General features: G+C 44.5%; 1 non-coding gene across 1 annotated transcript; it reads right to left on the bottom strand.

Annotated features, from left to right (window-relative positions):
- Window positions 1-4,260: 4,260 nt before the first annotated feature.
- On the bottom strand, window positions 4,261-4,335 carry Trnas-cga. Its single transcript has one exon. It is a non-coding gene; the product is annotated as a tRNA-Ser (tRNA).
- Window positions 4,336-13,379: the final 9,044 nt, after the last annotated feature.

The following is a 13,379-nucleotide window of genomic DNA, read 5'->3' as shown; positions in this document are numbered from 1 at the left end:
GCATGGGCAGCTGTACCTGTACACGCTATCCAAGCTCTGTTTGACTCAATGCCCAGGCGTATCAAGGCCTTCATTACGGCCAGAGGTGGTTGTTCTGGGTATTGATTTCTCAGGATTTATGCACCGAAATTGCGTGAAAATTTAATCATATGTCAGTTCTAGTATAATACATTTGTCCCATGAATACACGTTTATCATCTGCATTTCTTGTTGGTGTAGCAGTTTTAACGGCTAGTAGTGTATTATGTTTGAGCGTGACGTCATACAGTTGAGGTAAACTGCTGCCACCCGTTACTTTTATTGGTGTTCCTAGCACACGTTTTGAATGATGATATCTTCACCAGAGGTTACAGGCTGTTTATCTGAATCACACTGACTTTGCAGACTGTTGCTGTAGATAGGAACCAGCAAGCCCGGCAGTGCTTCGTAATTGGTAAATATGTATGGTAACTGCACAGACTCCATCCTCTGTGTGTGCATCCTCTCTTCCCCTTAATCTCTGTCCATCTTCTGCTCCCCTCTATCTACACGTCGTTATTCCTTGTCCATCTATATCTGTCCGTGTGCCTTGTTTATTGTTACTGCAAATGAAATCAATTTGTGAGCTGATGTCGCTGAAAATGAATGGTTATTAGTTGGGGGTCATTGATAAACAGGATATGAAAGAGATATCTTCAGTCTCTGGATCTGTGAGGACAGTAGCTTCGATGGCAGTATTTCGCGTAGTTTGAATCTACAAACGGATAAGATTACAAAGTTTCAGATTCCTTAGTAGTATTCTAATCATAAGCTGATGAGCCATAAGGCAGCTTTCCTGTTATCTTTTAGAACCGAGTGCGAGGAGGAAAACAAAGCAGCACATTAATGGGTATACAGTTTTTGTTGAAAATTTTATGTAAGAAGGAAAAATATGTTTATGGAAGAACTACTTGCCTAATGGTTTAATTGCCATACTGTCGTGGTTAAAATTGGCTGCGAGAAAGTAAATGCAATCGCACATTTTCACAGCACAGCAGCATTTTTTTTCACCCAGTCGGATTTAACAGAAAATCAATACATTCATGTTTCAAAACAGGTATCTGATTGTAAATCTGAGTATTGTGGAAAATTTTAAGTAAATCGTTTAAGAAGTTTTCGATATGTTTATGAACAACGTTTCACCTTCATGTATTGTAAATACATTTAAATGCCATAATAGTTTTGGAAAAGAAACGTAACCTGCGTCCATCTGAACGTTTGTTAGAGCAAATCTTGAAGTAAATCGATCAAAACCTTTCTTCATTTTAGATAACAACGCTAAACAACGTCTTGTGTTTGTATAGTAGAATAGAAAAGAGAGTATTTCCGCCTACGGAAAGTGTGTGCAACTCAAATACGAATGATTCGGAAAAACAGCCTGTGTCTGATTAACATGTGTCACAATATATCTGTGTCTCATTAGTTTAATCATTTTACTGCCGCTGGCACGTATACGTCCCACTATATGTTGTCTGTGAACCAGTGGGAAGCTTCTGCATGTAATTTCTACATTCAACGTCCCACTGGTAGAGCGAAGCCTGCTAATGGTTCGCAGAACAGCATTTGCAGATTTGGCTGTGTTCAGGTTTCAGTGCATTGTCGCATCGAATTATCTGGCGCCTGCAGATAGGCAACACAGTAGACTGATTCAGACAGTGGGCCGCTGTCGCGCTGTCGCGGAAAATTCGTCTCTGCGAACTGCACCCACGTATTGACGTTTCCTGCCTCACAACACTGCCACATTCAGCACCTGTAATGTGAGTTACAAACTTGGGAGAGATACACTATCCGTTGAGGTGAGTCTGGTTCATCTACATCTACATCCATACTCCGCTAGCCACCTGACGCTGTGTGGCGCAGGGTACCTTGAGTACCTCTATCGGTTCTCTCTTCTATTCCAGTCTCGTATTGTTCGTGGAAAGAAGGATTGTCGGTATGCCTCTGTGTGGGCTCTAATCTCTCTGATTTTATCCTCATGGTCTCTGCGCGAGATACGAGGTGTGGCTAGAAAAAACCCGGACTAGTACTGGTGAAACAATAAAACGAATGCAGTAAGGCTGAAAGTCGCGTGGCCTGTCACGTGACTCTCGCTCCGCCTACTGCTCGAGTTTCATCTGCCTCCTGCACTCAGTCTGCCCGTGGCGTCTGTTTTAAGGAGTTGACGTTTTGTGTGTGCGTCGGAAAATGTTGAGTGTACAGAAAGAACAGCGTGTTAACATCAAATTTTGTTTCAAACTAGGAAAATCTGCAAGTGAAACGTTTGTAATGTTACAACAAGTGTACGGCGATGATTGTTTATCGCGAACACAAGTGTTTGAGTTGTTTAAACGATTTAAAGATGGCCGCGAAGACACCAGTGATGACACTCGCACTGGCAGACCATTGTCAGCAAAAACTGATGCAAACATTGAAAAAATCGGTAAACTTGTTCGACAAGATCGCCGTTTAAAAATCAGAGCAGTGTCTGAGTTAACAGGAGTTGACAAGGAAAGTGTTAGGCAGATTCTTCATGAAAGTTTCAACATGAACAAAGTGTGTTCAAAAATGGTTCCAAAGTGTCTCACAATTGAACAGAAGGAACGCTGAAGAATGATTTGTTCTGACACCCTGGAAAACATTGAAAGTGATCCCACCTTCTTACAAAATGTTATTACTTTCGATGAATCGTGGTTTTTTACTTACGATCCCGAAACTAAACGCCAATCGATGCATTGGAAAACTCCTGGTTCTCCACGACAAAAAAAAGCACGAATGTCAAAATCGAAATTCAAGGCAATGATGATTGTTTTTTTTGACATCAAAGGGATTGTGCACATTGATTGGGTACCAGAGGGACAAACAGTGAATCAGCATTACTACATTAGCGTCCTGGCTACCCTACGTGAGCGAGTACGGAGAAAACGGAACGATTTGTGGAGAAAAAAGTCATGGATCCTTCACCAAGACAATGCCCCAGCTCACAGTGCGTTGTCAGTGAAGACGTTTTTGGCAAAACACAACATTCCCATCTTAGATTATCCACCCTACTCACCTGATTTGGCCCCCTGTGACTTTTTTCTTTTCCCTAAAGTCAAGTCAGCTTTGAAAGGAACTAGATTTGAGACTGTTGAAGCAGTAAAAGAAAAAGCGACGGAAGTAATGTATGGACTTACCGAAAATGATCTGCAGCATTGCTATGAACAGTGGAAAATTCGTATGGAGCGGTGTAGAGACCGAGGAGGAGAGTACATTGAAGGAGATAACATGAAATTGTAAATAATTGTAAATAAATGTTTTTTCCAGCATCAGTCCGGTTTTTTTCTAGCCGCACCTCGTATACGTTGGAGGGAGCAATATATTGCTTGACTCTTCGGTGAAGGTATGTTCTCGAAACTTCAACAAAAGCCCGTACCGAGCTACTGAGCATCTCTCCTGCAGACTCTTCAACAGGAGTTTATGTATCATCTCCGTAACGCTTTCGCGATTACTAAATGATCCTGTTACCAAGCGCGCTGCTATTCAAGCAGTGGGTGAACAAGTGTACTGTAACCTACTTCCTTTGTTTTCGGACTGCATTTCCTTAGGATTCTTCCAATGGATCTCAGTCTGACATCTGCTTTACCAACGATCAACTTTATATGATCATTCCATTTTAAATCACTCCTAATGCGTACTCCTGGATAATTTATGGAATTAACTGCTTCCAGTTGCTGACCTGCTATATTGTAGCTAAATGATAAGGGATCTGTCTTTCTATGTATTCGCAGCACATTACACTTGTCTACATTGAGATTCAATTGCCATTCCCTGCACCATGCTTCAATTCGCTGCAGATCCTCCTGCATTTCAGTACAATTTTCCAATGTTACAAACTCTCCATATACCACAGCATCATCCGCAAAAAGCCGCAGTGAACTTCCGATGTCATCCACAAGGTCATTTATGTATAGTGTGAATAGCAACGGTCCTACGACACTCCCCTGCGGCACACCTGAAATCACTCTTACTTCGGAAGACTTCTCTCCATTGAGAATGACTTGCTGCGTTCTGTTATCTAGGAACTCTTCAATCCAATCACACAATTGGTCTGATAGTCCATATGCTCTTACTTTGTTCATTAAACGACTGTGGGGAACTGTATCGAACCCCTTGCGGAAGTCAAGAAACACGGCATCTACCTGTGAACCCGTGTCTTGCAGTTTTTGTACGATGGTCTTACGAAATATCTGAAGTATCTGAAACTTCCTGGCAGATTAAAACTGTGTGCCCGACCGAGACTCGAACTCGGGACCTTTGCCTTTCGCGGGCAACTGCTCTACCAACTGAGCTACCGAAGCACGACTCACGCCCGGTACTCACAGCTTTACTTGGAAGGTAGGAGACGAGGTACTGGCAGAAGTAAAGCTGTGAGTACCGGGCGTGAGTCGTGCTTCGGTAGCTCAGTTGGTAGAGCAGTTGCCCGCGAAAGGCAAAGGTCCGAGTTCGAGTCTCGGTCGGGCACACAGTTTTAATCTGCCAGGAAGTTTCATATCAGCGCACACTCCGCTGCAGAGTGAAAATCTCATTCTGGAAACATCCCCCAGGCTGTGGCTAAGCCATGTCTCCGCCTATCCTTTCTTTCAGGAGTGCTAGTTCTGCAAGGTTAGCAGGAGAGCTTCTGTAAAATTTGGAAGGTAGGAGACGAGGTACTGGCAGAAGTAAAGCTGTGAGTATCGGGCGTGAGTCGTGCTTCGGTAGCTGAGTTGGTAGAGCAGTTGCCCGCGAAAGGCAAACGTCTCGAGTTCGAGTGCCGGTCGGGCACACAGTTTTAATCTGCCAGGAAGTTTCATATCAGCGCACACTCCGCTGCAGAGTGAAAATCTCAATCTGAATATCTGTTTGTTCCACTTCTACTCATGTTGGAAAACGAAATGGTAGAAAATATTTTTTGGCGTATTTTCACTTATGACGACGACGTTAATAAAAATAACCTTGCCTTACTGTCGTTCACTCAGAAATTAAATTGTAATAAAAGGTTTAAATATTAGGCTGGTCCACAAGTTCGTAGCATTTTTGATTTGAATTTTGGTATTCTACATCTACATATATACTCCGCTAGCCACCAAGCGGTGTGTGGCGGAGGGCACAATTCGCGCCAAAGTCATATTCCCCCCCCCTCCCCCCTCCTCTGTTCCACTCGCGGATCGGACGAGGGAAAAACGACTGTCTGAACGCCTCAGTACGAGCTCTTATTTCCCTTATCTTTAAATGATGATAATTACGCGATTTGAAAGTTGGTGGTATCTGCATCCTGGGTGAAGATTGGATTTCGGAATTTATTGAGCAGCCCTTTCTGTTTAGCGCGTCCTGTATCTGCAAGTGTGTCCCACTTCAAACTTTCTATGAGATTAGTAACGCTCTCGCGATGGCTAAATGTACCAGTCACGAATCTTGCCGCTCTTCTTTGGACCTTCTCAATTTCTTGAATCAGACCCAGCTGGTAAGGGTCCCATACAGACGAACAATACTCTAAGACTGAACGAACTACCGTATTGTAAGCTATTTCCTTTGTTGAAGGACTGCATCGCTTCTGGATTCTACCAATATACCGCAATCTAGAGTTCGCCTTACCGGTTACTTGTGTAATCTGATCATACCATTTGAGATCATTTCGAATAGTCACACCCAGATACTTAACTGATGTTACCGTTTCCAAAGATTGATCATTTATTTTGTGCTCATACATTAATGGGGATTTTCGCATTGTTATACGCAGTAAGTTACACTTACTAATATTGAGAGATAACTGCCAGTCATTACACCATGCATTTATTCTCTGCAAATCATCATTGATTTGTTCACAACTTTCGTGTGATACTACTTTCCTGAAGACTACAGCATCATCGGCAAACAGTCTAAGGCCGCTGTCAATAGCATCAACCAGATCGTTTATGCAAATCGTAAAAAGCAGAGGAACTATTACGCTGCCATGGGGCACACCTGAAGTTACTCTTGTTTCTGTTGAAGTTATCCTGTTCAGGACGACATACTGCTCCCTGTCTGATGGAAAACAACCGCATATGTCACTGGATAGACCGTAAGCGCGCACTTTTTGTGCTATGGGTTTATTTAACGATTGTCATTTTATATTTGTAGTTTACTGCTGCTATTTGTTTACATGTTGTCATTTTGTCGTATGGAGGTAATGAGGGGAGCTGTGAACGCTGGGAAATTGACTGCCAAGTGGAGAAATGGGAACGTTATCCAAATATTTTTCTGTTTCAGTTCAGTCGAGGGCTGACAGAAGCGGAAGCAGCCAGAAACATTTGCGCCGTGTTTGGGGGTAATGCCGTTGGACAGAGCACGGCAAGAAAATGGTTTTCTCGTTTTAAGGTGAATCGTCTTGACATTACTGATGCTCAAAGTTCAGGAAGACCTTCGTGGTTTGATGAAAGTTTAATCGCATCAATCCACTCTGATACACGTCAGTGCACTCTAGAACCCGCAAATGTGATGAACTGCGATCATTCGACGAGCATCGTAGGACATTTGCAGGCAGCGGGGAAGGTTAAACAATCGGGTGTATGAGTACCGCATGCTCTGAGCCAAATTCACAAAAATCAGCGGATGGCCATGTGTGTATCTCTGCTTGCTCGTCACCAATTGACTCGTGAACAACACCGACCATTCCTATCCTGTATCGCTACTGGTAACGAGAAAAGGCGTCTTTATGCTAACGTTAAGAGAAGAAGAGAATGATTAAGCCCAAACAAAGTAGGCAGCAACTCCACGTACAAACATCTGCGCGTATCCACAAAAGATAATGATATGCATCTGGTGGAAAACCGAATGTGTGGTGTACTACGAATTGCCGGCCCCGGTGACCGTGCGGCTCTAGGCGCTGCAGTCCGGAACCGTGGGACTGCTACGGTCGCAGGTTCGAATCCTGCCTCGGGCATGGATGTGTGTGATGTCCTTAGGTTAGTTAGGTTTAAGTAGTTCTAAGTTCTAGGGGACTGATGACCTAAGATGTTAAGTCCCATAGTGCTCAGAGCCATTTGAACCATTTGAACTACGAATTGCATCCCCATCACTGCTGACATTCACTGTCAACAACTGAGAGGTCTTGCGGATGCAGTTTATGAACAACGACCAGGCAGACTGCTTGACGTGATGCAACTCTACGACAACGCTCATCTACATTCTGCTAGACTGACATAAAACACTATACAGCATATGAGTTGGGAAGTCATTCCGCAGCCACCTTTTTCGCCTCATCTTGGACCCTCATATTTCCACATTTTCGGCTCTCTATCGAACAACCTTCAACAAACTTCCTTTCCGGATGTAAATGCGCTCCGACCATAGCTGGACGACTTCTTCGCCTCAAAACCACGTGATTTCTACAGTTGCGGAATGGGAAAGTTACCACAACGCTGGCAGACTGTTGTACATAGTGAAGGAGAATGTATTATTGATGACTAACGCCTGAGTCAAGTGCATCTGTTGTGTTTCTTTAACTTACAGAGAAACACTATGACCTTACGCATCAACCCAATAAATCCACATGAAGATGGAGCTATAACCCTCGAATATGTGTAGTACAACGATCAATTTGAATTTATTTCTTACAGTTACTTTTGTATTTCAATTTTTACTTACAACGTACCGCATCCGCTATTTTTTCACAACAGAGAGCAATGTACCAAAAGTAAGGTTCCCAATGAGCTGTAGCCTCGAGGGAACGAGCTAGGCTAAATCCGACAACAGTGCCGTGCGCAGTGGTTCCCCCACTATCGAGCCCGCCCGTCTGCGATTCGCTACATCGCTCAATCTTGGCAGCCGTCAGAGATGGAAGTGTTGATCGCCGCTCCGGCCAAGTGTGAGGTTCGAGCTGTAACCGGTTTCTCCACGCAAGGAAGTTAGCGCCCGTGGAGATTCATCGGCAGCTGACTCAGGTTTATGGTGAAGAGTGCATGTCCGTTCAGCACGTCCACAAATGGTGCAGTGCCTTTGCTGAGGGTCGCACAGAAGTTCACGATGAAGAACGGAGTGGAAGACCGCCGGTTTCGGATGCGATTGTCTAGAAGATCAACAGTGAGCTGCTCAAAGATCAGAGGGTCACTGTCCGCGAACTTGTTGAACACATTCCTGAAGTTTCCCACGGCACAATTGAAAGAACTTAAACAGAAACGTTGGGTTATCGCAAGGGGTGTACTCGCTGGGACCCCCAGATGCTGACTGACAGACACAAGGAGAACTGCCTTGACTGTGCTTGCGAGTTACTTAAACGATGTGAGGGGGGAGGCAACAAGGAGAAGTTGTTGGACTCTATCATCACAGGAGATGAAACGTGGGTGTTTCATTATACCCCAAAACAAAACAACAATCTCGTAAGTGGCGTCACTCCTGTTCACCGCCACCAGAAATCCAAACAAACGCAATTGGCAGGAAAGGCTATGACGACTGTGTTTTGGAATTGGGAGGGAGTACTCCTCGGCGATTTCATGCAACCTGGGACGACAATAAACTCAGATATTATGAAACACTTACCAAACTCCGGCCAGTGTTCCAGATTCACCAGAGAGGACGACTTAACGGAGGAGTAGTGCTTCTTCACGACTATGCTTGACGCAACGTCGCTTTTGAAGAAATTTCGGTGGATTGTTACATCCCATGCCCCATACAGGCCGGACTTAGCCCCCAGCGATTATCACCTCTTCCACAAGCTAAAGGAAAACTTAGGGGGCAAACCCTTCAAGAGCAATGATGAACTCTGAGCGGAGGCCACACGCTTCCTCAGTAGGTTGGCGACTTAGGAATACAAAAGCTGGAGCACGGTTTTCAAAACTGAGTCGAAAATAATGGAGACTATGTTGAAAAATAGACAAAAATATAAACTTATCATCAATGTTTAAATAATAACAATAAAAAATATTTTATGTTTGTAAGAAATATGGGAACCTTACTTTTGGTACAATCTTTGTAACTGTGTAGTTAATGCTTTGTTAGATAAGCACTGGAACCATATTTTCCTGTAGTGTTACGTCGCTGTTTCACTTACAAAAATCACAGCGAAAACAGGAAGTAAGACATAACGCGAAAAATAGAATAGATTAATTTTGTGGGTCGGGTTGCTTCTACTTAGTATGAAAAACCACAGGCGCGAAGAGCAGATTAAGTCGACAACGGAGAATGCATTACGTTCATTCTCGGCAGACCGTCAATTACCATAGTGCTGAAGTGGCGCTAACATGAGTTGAACAGGTTTGTCTGCGCGGTGGATTTGGTCAGCCAATGTACGACCACGTCAATAGTGTACCAGGGCATGCATGAAGGGGGAGTGTGGGCTACGGGCAACTCACTTAAGCTCGCGGTGGAAGACGAGATAGTTTTGAGATTTCATGAGATATGGCATTAGGCGCCATAGCCTTATTTGGTATCTACAGGTTGTCCAAAAAACAGGGACCGGGCTAAATATCGAGAAAATGGTATGAGATAGGGGCGTGGTGGACAGGGATAAAAGAAAAGGGGACAAGGGAACATTTTGGGTAACCTGCGAGAGCCGTCCGTTACCTTGGTATCTGCAATATTCATCTCACATTTCTTCAATGTGAAAGGCCAGAATATTATTACCACCGACCTAAAACTGATATAAACCCATCCATGTGAGAGCAGCGTCGCATGGTGAGGATTAATTGTTAGTCAGACACATGCGTGGTGCATACGAGTATAGTACTAGTGAGCGCCCTGTCCGTGTGTAGAACGGCGAAGGCGCGCGATATATCTGAGTTTGGCCGAAGGCAGACTGTGATGGCGTGCAAGATCGGCACAAGCATTTCGGAAACAGCACGACTTGTCGAGTGTTCGAGGAGTACTGTGGTGAGTGTCTTCAACACGTGGTGAAACCGCGTCCAGACATCGTCAATGTCAATGAAATTCACCAATAGCCATGTAACTTAAGATATTATTTTATTTTATTTTGAAGGATACCAGTTTCAGCATTTCACTATACCATCTTCAGCCCCATATGCATCTCTCCAAATAAACCAAAATGTCATATAGAGCCACAAATTTCTGGAAATCGCATCTGCTACCAAGTCTTCGAATGAAGCACTACTGTAACGATTAAATCCACAACGTCCAGAGATTTATGGCTCTATATAACATTTTCATTTATTTGGAGAGATGCATATGGGGCCTGAAGATGGCATACTGAAATGCTGAGACTGGTAGCGTTCAAAATATGAGGGTTGGAACTTAAATAATGGCAACTATTTATTCACAAACTACACAAAAGAGTTACACGTTTTCATCTGTTACTGTCCTTCAAAGTAGTCACCAGCGTTGTGTAGAACCCCTTGTCAGCGACGTGGAAGACGTAGTATACCGTTAGCAGAGCGTGTTCTTTTGATGGTGTGAAGGGAGATGGAGATGGAGATTCTCGTGTCCAGCTGTGATGGTGTTACCCTAATGCATTACGTTCATTCTCGGCAGACCGTCAATGCACACGATTGCTGTTCGTCTTTGGAGCATCACCTGCGACCAGTTTTGCGAAGGAATCGGCGACACTATCTGCACAACCCACCCATCATTTTGCACGACAATGCGCGGGCGCACACAGCGCAAGCTGTCTGCTCTGTTCGATCGATGGGACTGGGAAGTACTGTACCATCCACCTTACTCCACAGACTTAAGTCCTTGTGACTTTGATTTGATTCTGAAGATGAAGGAACCACTTCGTGGCATTCGTTTAAGAACTGTTCCAGAGATTCGACAGGCAGTAGACCGCTCCACTCGCACCATCAACAGAACATGCTCTGCTAACGGTATACTATGCCTTTCACATCGCTGGCAACGTGTTCTACACAATGCTGGTGACTACTTTGATGGACATTTAACTCTTTTGTATCGGTTGTGAATAAATAGTTGCCAGTACTTAAGTTCCAAACCTCGTAAAATAAAATAACATCTTGACTCACACAGCTGTCGGTGAATTTCATTGACATTGACAGTTACTTAAACAGCCGGCGTCCCCTGTCAATGATGGGCCAACAGACATGCCCAGACATTGTTAGCGGGACAGCCACCCTTCATTACAGACGTCGGACGTCGTAGTCTGGGCAGACTGATAGGACAGGCGGCGAACTGTGGAGATCTAACATCATACTTTAATACTTGGCAAGCGTCAACTTGTCTGAACACACGTTGCACCAAACACTCCTGATTATGGCCCTGCAGCCGACGATCCATGCACGTGCCAATGTTAACACCACGACATGGGCAACTACAGCTGAAATGGGAACGTGACCATTGGCACTGGATGTTGGTGCAGTGGCAGAGCGTTGCATGGTCTCATGAAACCCATACCTTTTTCAACATGCCGGTGAGAGAGCGTGGGCATCCAGAGTAACAGTTCCTTGACACCTGTACTGCGGGATGGAGATAAGCTGACAGTGGCTCCATTATGAGGTCCAGTGGAGCTCGTGTAAGCCACAATGGATATCGTACGTGGGTTTTATACCATGTGCACCCCTTCATGATGATCACATGTACCGATGGCAGTGGCATTTTTCAACAAGGTAGTACGTCACGTCACAAGGCCAGGAGTGTGGTGGAGTGGTTCGAGGAACACAGTGGCGAGCTCCAATTGATATGCTGGCTCCCCAGCTCGTCTTATCTGAACCCAGTCGAATACATCTGGGATGTGGTTGAACATGGCGGCATAACTTATCGTCCCCCTCCCCGGAATTTACGGGAATTAAGTGTTGTGTCTGTACAGATGTGGTGCCAGCTTCTCCCAGTGACCTACCAAAACCTCATTGCTTCCATGCTACGACACGTCACTGCAGGCCGGCACATCGCACAGGCAGTCATCCTGCTCAAAGTACAAAGGAAATGTCCCATCTTCATTGAGAACTACAAACATGACCACCTCATCCAGCATCTGTAGCTAGGTCGCATCACTGATAGTCTCCGTCTGAAAGACAGGGCCAATGAAACGCATTCCCCACATTCCGCACAATACCATCACTCGCCACGTCCATAGCCACCTGTCATTGCCTCTTGCCATTTTCATGATATTTAGCCTGAAACCCCGTATACATCCACAGCGTGAACCTGTGGCGTGTGTCCTACCAGACGACATTTTGTGGTAGATAACACCTAATACTAATGTTTTAGACAAGTTTATGAATTAAAATTCTACGACACAGCATTTCAGATTTATTATTTAGTTGTTTAAATTTTTCTGGTTTAATGAGTCAGTGACATTAAAAAATAAAAAGAATCTTCCTTTGACATTTCGGATTCTAAATTCTCCTTCTTATGGCAATTATTTTGTGCATTACAGTGGTCCATAATAGTAAATTACATGGAAAAATATAAAAAAGACATGTTACACCAGTAGCTTTATTTTGGCATTTCATGGCTATTATTCAACTACAGTGATAAGTACAGTTGCCATGGGTGCAACCGTCATAATGTAGTACTAGCGATGTTGACAATTATTTGGAACTGTTTCCAGTTGTTAATAGTAGAATTACACTGCCGGCAAAAAAAAAACAACACCCTCGAGGCCAAAATTGTTTTATTGGCAAGTGAGGTGACAGGTAGTTCATCACGGCAGGAGTATCCGGACACCTGAATGAAAATGGCTTACAAGTGCCTGGTGCCCTCCATCGGTAATGCTGGAATTCAATATGGTGTTGGCCCACCCTTAGCCTTGATGACAGCTTCCACTCTCGCAGGCATACGTTCAATCAGGTGCTGGAAGGTTTCTTGGGGAATGGCAGCCCATTCTTCAGTGACTGCTGCTCTGAGGAGAGGTATCGATGTCAGTTAGCGAGGCCTGGCATGAAGTCAGTGTTCCAAAACATCCCGTAGGTATTCTGTATTATTCAGGCCAGGACTCTGTGCAGGGCAGTCCGTTACAGGGATGTTATTCTCGTGTGACCACTTCGCTACAGGTCGTACATTATGAACAGGTGCTCGATCTTGTTCAAAGATGCAATCGCCATGCCTGAATCGCTCTTCAATAGTGGAAAGCAAGAACGTGCTTAAAACATCAATGTAGGCTTGTGCTGTGATAGTGCCACGCAAAACAACAAGGGGTGCAAGCCTCCTCCCTGAAAAACACGACCCCACCATAACACCACCGCCTCCGAATTTTACTGTTGGCACTACACGCCCTGGCAGATGACGTTCACCGGGCATTCGCCTTACCCACACCCTGCCATTGGATCGCCACATTGTGTACCGTGATTCGTCACTCCACACAATGTTTTTCCAGTGTTCAATGGTACAATGTTTACGCTTCTTACACCAAGCGTGGCGTCGTTTGGCATTTACCGGCGTGATGTGTGGCTTATGAGCAGCCGCTCGACCATGATATCCAAGTTTTC

Source organism: Schistocerca americana, chromosome 7 (assembly GCF_021461395.2).
Source record: "Schistocerca americana isolate TAMUIC-IGC-003095 chromosome 7, iqSchAmer2.1, whole genome shotgun sequence".
Lineage (NCBI taxonomy): Eukaryota > Metazoa > Arthropoda > Insecta > Orthoptera > Acrididae > Schistocerca > Schistocerca americana.
This window is presented reverse-complemented; position numbering and strand designations above follow the sequence as displayed.